At 36.3% G+C, this 11,476-nt stretch overlaps 1 pseudogene across 1 annotated transcript; it reads left to right on the plus strand.

The window, feature by feature from the left end:
- Window positions 1-736: 736 nt before the first annotated feature.
- Window positions 737-1,282, plus strand: LOC103272194 (annotated as a pseudogene). The gene has a single exon (XR_002482633.1). The product of XR_002482633.1 is annotated as a 60S acidic ribosomal protein P1 pseudogene (transcript).
- Window positions 1,283-11,476: the final 10,194 nt, after the last annotated feature.

Consider the following 11,476-nt stretch of genomic DNA (forward strand, 5'->3'; position numbering starts at 1 on the left):
ACGTTAAAACGAACGCACGCACATGTCTCCCGAGAGGCACTGGAACCATTATGTATATATTTAGTGCGCTAGAGCCTTGCAAACATAAATATCACCTGGTGGGCTTGTTAAATCACCAATTAATCGCCAGTAATTCCTACTCCCAGAGTTTCCGAGCAGGTCTGAGGTGGGGCCTGAGGAATGGCCTTTTTAATGGCGTTCTCAGGATGCTGTGGTCAGGGCCAGCACTTTGAGAACCACTGTTACACACAGCTTTATCTGAACACAAGTTTGCATTTTACATGTGATTTAATCTTCTTCAGTGATATATCCTCATGGCATTAGATGTGGTTAAAGTCCTTACTTTGTCCAATTTGAGGTTTAATATCTTTTGGCATTGGTTAATAGTTTTCCAACAGTAGTGAAAAGGTTTTAGGAGTTTTGCAAAAATGATCTTGGAGTGTGTAAAAACTGTATTTGCTTTTGTAAGTTGCTATAAGTAGATTTAACTTGTATTTAAAAGGTTTTTAAAGAGCCATACACGGGGGGGAAAATAACTTCATAAAACCAAGTGTACAGCAGAATACAGAGAATTACTTCTTTTTTGAAGAGCTCATACAACCTGAAGAAAAGTTTTGCAGAATCACAGAACCATTTGTGTCAACTATATTCTTTAATAAAATCTACTGATGCTATGATTAGCCAACAAAGGACCAATTTACTCATTTGTTTAAAAAAAAAAAAAACATCTGGCTTTTCCCCAGCTGCCACCAAGGTGCTCGGTTCTTCCGAGGGAGCTAAGGCCGTGTTGGGGTGAGGCCCTCACTTCATCCGGCGACTAGCACCGCGCCCCGCAGCTCCATTCCGCACTCGCAGCACCGTGTCCTCCATGTCCGAGCTCGCCTGCATCTACTCGGCCCTTATCCTGCACGACGACGAGGTGACCGTCACGGAGGATAAGATCAACGCCCTCGTTAAGGCCGCCGGGGTGACCGTGGAACCTTTCTGGCTTAGCTTGTTTGCAAAGGCCCTGGCTAACGTCAACATTGGGAGCCTCATCTGCTTTGTGGGGGCTGGCGGGCCTGCACCTGCAGCTGGCGCTGCCCCAGCTGGGGGTCCTGTTCCCACTGCTGCTGCTGCTCCAGCTGAGGAGAAGAAAGTGGAAGCAAAGAAGGAAGAGTCTGAGGAGTCTGATGATGACATGGGCTTTGGTCTGTTTGACTACCCCTTTTATAGTGTGTTCAATCAACAGCTGAACTCGGCAAAAAAAAAAACAACCAAAAATCTGTATCAAAGAAATTGACTTTATTGGTACGTGGTTAAAATTATTGGGTAATTAGCAACAGTTTTTATCTTGCAGTCAGAAATCTTGTCATTATAGCAGATCCTAAGAGTTTTACTGTGCTGCCTTACTATTGGAGTAATTTCTCATTGTTTTTTTTTTTTGCACTTTTTGTCCTCTGAATTTGTACTGCACTGCCCTCTGGAGGACAGAACTCATCATAGCGCACAAGTTGTAGTTAGGAAAATTCTTAACAGTCTTTCGTAAAGACAAACTGTGCTTCAAGAATGTGTGTTTCATGACAATAGCACTGGAAAAAATAAATAGGAAAAATTTTTAAATTATAACCTATGCCAATATTTTATTTGTCATTTTTGGGCAGTGTTGTTTATTCATAACAAGGATTTTAACTTTAAGTAATTATGCATTTTTCCTGGCTGGCTTTTAAAAATTAGAGTCTAAAATTTTCCTCATCTTGAGGCAAGAGTTTAAATCTCGAATCCATGAGATTTGCTTTTCTGATATTCAGTTTCTCTTTTTCATTTTGAATATGCATAAGATTTTCCATTAAAATAATAGATTTGTTTTTATTCATTTGCCAATAGTTTTCACACGTAGTCAAGGTTAGCACTTTCAAATGTAAGTATGTGTGGTTGTTTAGGTTATAAAATTTTTAATAAAAATATTAAAGTATTTTTGTAGGAAATAAACTTATTGAACTTGAGTGGTTGATAAAAATCAATGAATTCAAATAGAAAAGACTGGAAAAAAATCTTTAAGGAACATCTAAATGTCTTTAAGATCTTTCTTGGGTTTTGAAAACTACTGGTTTTTTTTTTTAATACTTCCATAAAAACAAATTCAGAATGAATTTCATGAGACAAAATTTGTGAAAGATGACATAGTGACAATGTTGACACCATGATTGTACTATTACTGTTTATATTTTATTTGATCCATATGAACTTGGTGTAATAAAATAAGTTATTCAGTGTTTTTCTTTTGTGCTTTGGTTTCAAACGTCAAGATTTATTTGGCTATGACCTTGGAGCTGAGAAATAGGTAAATTTTACCAAAAGAAGCAATAAAGAATAGAGGAAACTTTAGAATATCTTCTATTTTCATTTCTTATTTTTGTGTAGAAGTTTTAACCAAAGCAAAAGCATATACATGTTAACCTCAGACTGCTAATGAAAGCCTCATATAGACCAATTCTCATTTAACACTTTTAAACTGCCAGTGCAAATCAGGATGTGTGATGAAAAAAGATGGAGCTAAAACTGTTAAAGTGTTGTTTGTCTCTCTTAGCTGTTTTCAACTCCTGTAACTTCAAGGCTATTCCACAGTGTGCAGTGTCAAGATCTTAAAACAAACAAGTCACTTTCTATTTGTTTTTCAGCTATAATATAGGCAAAGTCCAATTAGTCAATTAATAGAAACAACTCAGAAATGAGAATCAATTTCCAAATGACCCTGCGTGCAGGGGGTAAAACTCAAGAAGAAGCAGGGATGAAGCAGAAAAATGAAGGAGGGAAGTTCACTGCTTTTTAATTGTTTTTTTTTTTTTTACTGGTTCAGTCAGATACTAAAAATATGCATTAATTTCTAAATTGCCAACTCGAAATCTACAGAATTGGGTTAAAGTACTGCTTTTTATTTATCCATTCATTCATTTAATAAATATTTGTTTTCTGACTGTCAGCTTTGTGCAAATTATGGCGCCTTTCCCTTTGATTATCTAAAATAGAAATAAAATAGATAATGCTGTGCCTTTCTGTATATGACTTTAAATCTCTATTCATTACTCCTTTCTCGACTTCAATTGTCAATATCTACTTACAATACATATTTCAAATTTCAATGGAAATAAGCTCATATAAGCCAGAATCAGATGCAAGATTATAATACATTGCCTATTACATAATTATTATTTATTTAGCAAACAGAGTACGTTTATCTTTTCTCTTCTAAATATAAGCTTTTTAAAATGCATCATCACTCTGCCTATCAGATTTCACTTAAATTTATACATTAAGTCAGGGAGCTCTTGTGTCTGGATTTCACTGTATTACATTGTCTTCTTAGTGCGTTTTACCTTTCTCATAATAAAACTAATTCTGAACATATTACTACTAACTGCAAATTTGCTTTTATTCCACTTTGACTATTGAAATATTTTAATAAGTTTGTGCCAATAATTTTACAACAGGAATGTTCCTGTACTTTATCTGTTAATCACTATAACCTGAATTAATCTAGCTACATACCTGCTTATTTAATATTGTGATCCTGGAAGGGTTCAAGCATATTTCTGTGTGCATATTGAGTTTTCATTTTGCTTAAAATTTTAGAGTAAGATTTTGGTTTTCTGTGTTTAATGTTTAAAGTAATATTAAAAGTTCTGAAGTTGCCAAATCACTTGCTTGGCACATAGATTTGTTGACCTTCAAATATGTGTATTTATGAGTTCACATTTTCTGATTTCTTCACCACAACAGACATCTTGCAAGTATGGTCACCACCACTCCCAAAATACATTTTCATCCTCACCTTTGAAGACTTTGACATACAAGTGTTGTCTCTAATGTACTGGTATAATTTTAAGTTGCTTTCTATATTACAAATATTATTTTAACTAGAATGGCTAAGATTTGCCCAATCTCTGGCTAGTGGTGTGATTACTCAACTGAAGATTTAGATTCACACATCTACTCCTTTACTTACTTGGCTAAACATAAGTAACTTAAAAAAAAAAAAAACTTTTTGTGGTATAGTTACTATGAAAACATAAACACAAGTGAATTGTACTAAAATGAACTTTGAGGATTCCTGTGTAGGAGCTTATTGGATGTGTCTTAAAAAGCTAAGCAGCTGAATGAGGTACATAGTTTGAGATACCCACTTTTTTCACTCATTTCAAATACACTACCATAGTAAAAAGCAAAATTCTTGTGACAAAATGTATTTTATTAACCTTGATGGAACTCCACTGTTAACAATATGGCAAATTATTTTGCCTTTTGAGACAATGTCATGAGAGCAAGCACAGTCATACCAGCATCTTTGTGGGGTAAAATCTATTAAAAAGTCCAGCTGAAGCCTTATATCCTAAATGGGATTGATATATAAATATTTAAGGAGTGAATTTATTGAATTAATCTTAAGCAATCCCCACCTCTTCAATCTTCACATTTGGGGCAACTTCAACTTTTGATTCATGTCTTTTAATAGCTTCTGATTGAGTTAGATATTAACAGCATAGAGAGTGGTTGTGCACCCATTTCTTTTAGAAGTTACTTATGTCTTAAATTAATGATCTTTCACATCTCTATTAATGACCCTGAAGAGGGAGTTAACCCATTAATGTATTTTTGCAGATGATCTAAAGGTAGGAGTTTTGGTGTATACTAGTTAAAATGAGAAAACTATTCTAACTGACCTTGAGAGATTAAAAGAACAGATCTGCTAGGAAAAAAACTTGATAAAAAGATAAGCTAAAAAATATGACACTCTGAAACCTATCAAAAAATAGTAAAGATTATTTGTCTAAGTATGAAATTGACAACACTAATTTAGGAAAATATATACAGAATATTACCTAGAGCTGTTTTGGAACAAGACAGTAAGTATAATGTCCATTATAAAACTGGAACTAATTTGAATTTTTGACCTAAGAAGGAATTAACTGCAAGTTTTCTGATATAATTGAGAAATTTGATCTTATATCAGTTGAAAAATGATTCAACTTAGTAAATCTCAGGTTATTTTCTTCTTGATTTTCTACTTCCTAAAAACTAACCCTGGGAAAGAAGAGTCTTTTCAACAATGGACACTGGGAAAACTGGACATCCACATACAAAAGAATGAAGTAGGACCCTTACCTTACACCACATACAAAAATCACTGAAAATGAATCAAAGACCTAAATTTAAGACCAAAAACTACAAAAACTCTTGTAAGAAAGCATAATAAAAAAGCTTTAAATGTTGAATTTAGCAAAGATTTCTTAAATATAATATCAAAGCTAGAGGCAACAAAGAAAAAACTAAATAAACTGGACTTCATCAAAATTTAAAACATTTGTAAATCAAAAGACATCACCAATGAACAAAAGACAACCCACAGAATAGGAGAAAATATCTGCAGATCTTATATCTAATAAAAGATTAACATCCAGAAAGTATAAAGAACTCAACACCAAAAAACAAACACCCTGATTGAACAATGACCAACAAACTTGAATAGACATTTTTCCAAAGAAGATATACAAGTAATTAGTAAGCACATAGAATATGCCAAACATCACTATTCGATAGGAAAATGAAAATAATAATCACAATGAAATAACATTTCACACTCATTGAAATGGTCATTATAAAACAAAAACAAAAATAACAACAACAACAAAAACACTGGGGAGGGCCTGGATGACTGAGTATAGACATCTTATACCACAGTTGCTCTCAGCAAAGAAAATGAAATGGAGGAACAGCCTAGGACTTTGAAGATCAGCCTGAAAACACAAACTGAGTTTAGATGGTCTCCAGGGGACATGGAGGACAGACAGCTCCAAGTCCCAGCTACCTCCAGAAGCAGCCATCTCAGGAGCTGATGAGAGCGCTCTTGGAGAAGGAAGATTTAGGTGAAGGTGAAGATTTTTTTCTCCACACCTCACACAAGCCTCTGCATTCTCAATCAAGGAAGACACAGTCCAGGTCAAGCCTGTGCTCCCATCTTGCACTAGCCAGGCACAGAGAGCTACTCAGAATCAGGATAAATGCACTAGCATGATTCACATGGAGCCTGGAGAACCCCAGTTCCTGGTGAGTCCAGGCAGACCAGTAGCCATCAAATCCTCCACAGAGAGGACATCAACTCCTCCTGTTTCCTGCAGGGGTGGTCTGTGAATGTTTTGCCCCCCTCTCCCTCTGCAGTAGAGGCAGTGCACACACTTTAGGGATGATTCACCTGTTGTGGCCCTAGATCAGGGATGCAGATGTGACTTGTCCTCAGAGGGCCACCATCAGTGTGATATCCACTCCAATGACACAGAGTGGGAACTAGGAAGCAGTGCATCTCTGTCCAGTCCAATGGTGATGCTCTACTCACCAACAGACTGAGGGAAAAATACTGATTTCCCACCACCAAGGCAGCTGCTTCCCTTCTAACTCTGTGCAAAAGCAGAAGTCCTGCCTAGACAGCAGAAGGCCACTTCAAACCCCAAGAGCAACTGTGGAGCCAAGGGACCCCTCGTGGTGACAAGTCAATACTGCTTATGGACATGTGAGCTGCCAGAGCTCTCAGCCAGCCAGGGCCCCTAGCACTTGTGCCGGAGGGAGAGGAAAGCCTCTGAATTGGAGGAAAAGATTTGCCCCACCCTCACCAGACTGCACCAGTGAAGCAGTACCAGATGAATTCCCCCCAGTTCACTATCCTTCTTACCACCGCAGCCCCTCTCACAGACCTACCAGAGGAGGGAAGCCAGGTAAAAATAAAGACAACACAAACTGCCACCCTAATAGTAGCAACTTTATCTAATAAAAAGTAACAAAACAAAATAATAAGAAGAGTCTACCCTGACAGACGAATAAGAACCAGGAAAAACAAAACAAAATCACTGCCATGCCCCACAGATGTAACAAATCAACACCCACAAGTGGGCTTCATAGATCTCAAGCAATGGAATCCATCCAGAATAATTTGTCCCTGATAAAAGACACATAATTTAGACTATGGATGTCAAAGAGTCTCAACAAGATCTATGAGAAAGTAGAAACTCAAATCAACCAGCCCACAAAAACAGAGTAGGAAGCAAAAGCTGACCTGATCATTCTAAGAAAGAACCAAACTGAACTTCTGAAAATGAAGAATTCTCTCCTGGAATTTCAAAACCCAATAGCAAGACTTAGCAATAGCACAGAATCAACCAGGTAAAAGAAAGACCCCCAGAGCATGAGGATCAAACTATTGAACAAATCCAGTTTCACAAAAATAAGGAGAAAAAAACAAAAGTAAAATGAAGAAAGCCTGTGGACTGGAATTGTATAAAGAGAATAAATTTAAGGTTGATTGCCATCTCTAAAAGAAAAGGTAAAACTGAAAATGCTCTGGAACTAGCCTTTCAAAATGTCATCCAAGAAAACTTCCTCTATTTCACTAAAGAGGTGACCATGCAGACTCAAGAGATTCAGAGAATTCCTGTAAGCTATTACATGAGAAGACCATCCCCAAGGCAGGTGATAATTCAGCTTGCCAAGGTGACTATGAAAGAAAAAATCTTAAAGGTAGTTAGAGAGAAGGGTAGACCACCTACAGAGAAAATCCCATCAGAATTATAGTAGACATTGCAGCAGAAACTTTACAAGCCAGAAGGGACTGAGGTCCCAACTTTTACATTCCTAAAGAAAAGTAATTCCAGCCAATAATTTTCTACATAGCCAAGCTAAAGTTCATAACTAAAGGAGAATTAAAATCCTGCCCAGGAATGCAATCTTTAAGAGAATATGGTATCTCCATACCAGCTCCTCAGGAGATACTTGAGAAAGTTATAAGCACAGAAACAAAAGAACAATTCCACTCATCACAAAAGCAAAGGTAAGCACAGAGCTTATAGATGGTATAAATCAATGACAAAGCCTAGAACACAAAGCACCCTTTTAATAACAATATGACTAGAATAAATCCTTGCACATCAATAATTAACTTAAACATGACCAGACCGAATGCACCACTCAAAAGGCAGAATGGTAAATTGGATAAAGAAGCATGATTCATGCTTCTCCTACCTTCAGGGAACCCATCTCACTGCAAAGGCTCAAAGTAAAGGGCTGGAGAAAGATGTTCTAGGCAAATGGAAAACAACAAAGGGCAGCAGTAGCTGCTCTTGTATGAGACAGAACCTATTTTAAATGAATAAAAGTTAAAAAGTATAGTGAAGGGCATTACACAATGATAAAAGGCTAAACCCACCAATAAGAAATATCCATCTTGGATGTATACATACTCAACACAGGAGCACTCAGATTTATAAAACAATTATTAATTACACTAAGGGAGGACATACAATAATAGTTGGAGGGTTTTTTCTGGTTTTTTTTTTGAGTTGGAGTCTCACTCTGTCACCCAGACTGGAGTGCAGTGGCTGCTCCCGGCCAAGTTTATAACATGACACACACATACACATCAAACAATAGAGAGATCTTAATTAAAGTGTCCAACATTGTACTTAAGGGAGCTGGATGACAAGAGCAATCCAAGCCCCAAAGCAGTAGAAGAATGAAAATCATCAAAATAAAATTATAGTTAACTGAAGTAGAGACAAAAAAACATACAAAGGATCACAGAGAGGAAAAGCTGGTTTTTTGAAAGGATAAATAAAATTGACAGACCCTTTGCCAGACTAATGAGAGAGAGAGAGAGAGAGAGAGAGAGAGAGAGAGAGAGTGAGAAAATTTGAATAAGCACAATCATAAAGGAAAAGGGTGATGGTAAAACCAACCTTGAAGAAATACAAAAGATTCTCAGAGATTATGATGATCATCTGTATGCAAATAAGCGAGAAAATCCAGACTAAAGGGAGAATTTTTACATAACCTTCCAAGATTGAAACAAGAAGAAACTGAAACCTAATCAGACCAGTAACAATTTAAGCAACTGATTCAGTAATAAGCAACCTCCCTGCCAAAAATTCCCTGGGTAAATGGCTTTTTAGCAAATTCTACAAAGTTTGCAGGAAGAGTTGATACCAATTTTATTGAAAGTATTTCAAAAATCAAGAAGTAAGGAATTCACCCTACCCTTTCTATGAAGCCAATATTATATTGATACCCCAAAATGACAAAGATCCAAAGAAAGTATCAGAACAATTGCCTGATGGACATACATGCAAAAATTCTCAACAAGATTCTAACAACTCATATCCAATAACACTTTACAAGGGTCATTCATCATGACCAGGTTGGCTTCATTCCTGGGATAGAAGGCTGGTTCAACATACGCAAATCAATAAATGTAGTCTACCACACAAACAGGTATAAAACCCCAAACCACATGATTATCTCACAGATACAGAAACTCATTTGATAAAATACAGCATCCCTTTTTGATAAAGCCATCAAACACCCAGGTACTGAAGGAACATTTCTCAAAATAATAAGAGCCACTTATGACAAATCTGCAGCCAACATCATACTTAACAGGCAAAAGGTGGAAGCATTCACTCTAAGAACTGGAACAAGACAAGGATTCCACTTTTGCCCTTCCTATTTAACAAGAAGAAATTGAAACCTAATCAGACCAGTAAAAATTTAAGAAATTGATTCAGTAATAAGAAACCTCCCTGCCAAAAATTCCCTGGGTAAATGGCTTTTTAGCAAATTCTACAAAGTTTGCAGGAAGAGTTGATACCAATTTTATTAAAAGTATTTCAAAAGTTCTGAAGTCTTAGCCAGAGCTAAGGAAGGAGAAGGAAATTAGGGGTATCCAAACAGGAAAAGAAGTAAAGTTATCCTTCTTTGTAGATGATATGATTCTACACCTTGAAAACCCTAGAGACTCTGTCAATAACCTCCTTGCACTGAAAAACAACTTTGGTAAAGTCTCAGGATTCAAAATCAGTGTGCAAAAATCAGTTACAATTCTACACACCAAAAACAAGTAAACTGAGAACTAAATAAAAAACACAATCCCATTCACCATAGCCACTTAAAATAAAATATCTTGGCATTCATCTACTCAAAGAGGTGAAAATTTTTATTATGAAAACTACAAAACACTGCTTAAAGAAATCAAAGATGACACAAGTGAATGGAAGAATATCCAATGCTTATGGATTAGAAGAATCAGTATCAGCAAGATGTCCATTCTCTCCAAGGCAAACTACAGATTCAACACAATCCCTATCAAACTACAGGCATCATTCTTCACAAGCCTAGAAAAGACAATATTAAAATTAATATGGAAAAAAAGAGTCCAAATAGCTAAAACTATTCTCAGTAAAAAGAACAAAGCTGGAAGTATCAGACTCCCAGACCTTAAACTTTATTACAAGGCCACGGTAACCAAAACAGTATGATACCAGTACAAAAATAGACATAAACCAATGGAGTGGAACCGAGAATCCAGAAATAAAACCACAGACCTTCAACCATCTAATCTTCAATAAAGTCAACAGAAGCAAACATCAGTAAAAGGAAACTCTCCTTAGAAAATGGTGCTGAGAAAACTGGCTAACCACATGCAGAAGAATGTAACTGAATCCCTACCTATAACCATATACAAAAATTAACTCAAAATGTATCAAGGACTCAAATGTAAAACCTCAGACTATATGACTCTTAGAAAAAAACTTAAGTAGCACCTTCCTAGATATCAGCCTAGGTAATGAATTAGTGACCAAGTCCTCAAAAGCAAATGTAGCAAAAGCTAAAATTTATAGATGGAACCTTATCAAGCAAAAAAGTTTTCACATAGCTATAGAAACCATCAAGGGAGTAAAGAGACAACCCACAGAATGGGGAAAATTTTTTGAAAGCTATGCATCTGACAAAAACGCAAATGAATTGACCAAAAACAAACAAACAAAAATAATCCCCTGAAAAAGTGGGCAAAGGACGTGAACAGACACTTCTCAAAGGAAGACATACAAGCAGCCAATAAATGTGAAAAATGCTAAACTTTGCTAATCTTCAGAGAAATGCAAATTAAAATTACAAATGAGATACTATCTCACACTTATCAGAATGGCTATCATTAAAAAGTCAGAAATATTAGGTGCTGGTGAGGCTGCAGAGAAAAGGAAATGCTCATGCACGGTTGATGGGAATGCAAGCTAGTTCGACCTTTGTGGAAAGCAGTGTGGAGATTTTTCAAAGAACTAAATATTGAACTATCATTTGACCCAGCAATCTGATTCCTGGGAATATGCTCAGAGGGGCATAGATTGCCCTACCCAAAAGAAATGTGCATGCGTATGTTTATTGCAGCACTACTCAAAATAGCGAAAACATGGAACCAACTCAGATGCTCATCAAAAGTGGACTGAATAAAGAATATGTGGTACATAAACAAAATGGAATATTATGCAGCCATAAAGAAGAATGAAGACACATCCTTTGCAGCAACATGAATGCAACTGGAGACCATTATTCTAAGTGAACTATCATGAAAAAAAAAACTGAATACCACTCATGGTCTCACTCATAAGGGGGCACTAAA

Source organism: Carlito syrichta, unplaced genomic scaffold, assembly GCF_000164805.1.
Source record: "Carlito syrichta isolate Samal-C Ts95f unplaced genomic scaffold, Tarsius_syrichta-2.0.1 Scaffold312183, whole genome shotgun sequence".
In the NCBI taxonomy this organism is placed as follows: Eukaryota; Metazoa; Chordata; class Mammalia; order Primates; family Tarsiidae; genus Carlito; species Carlito syrichta.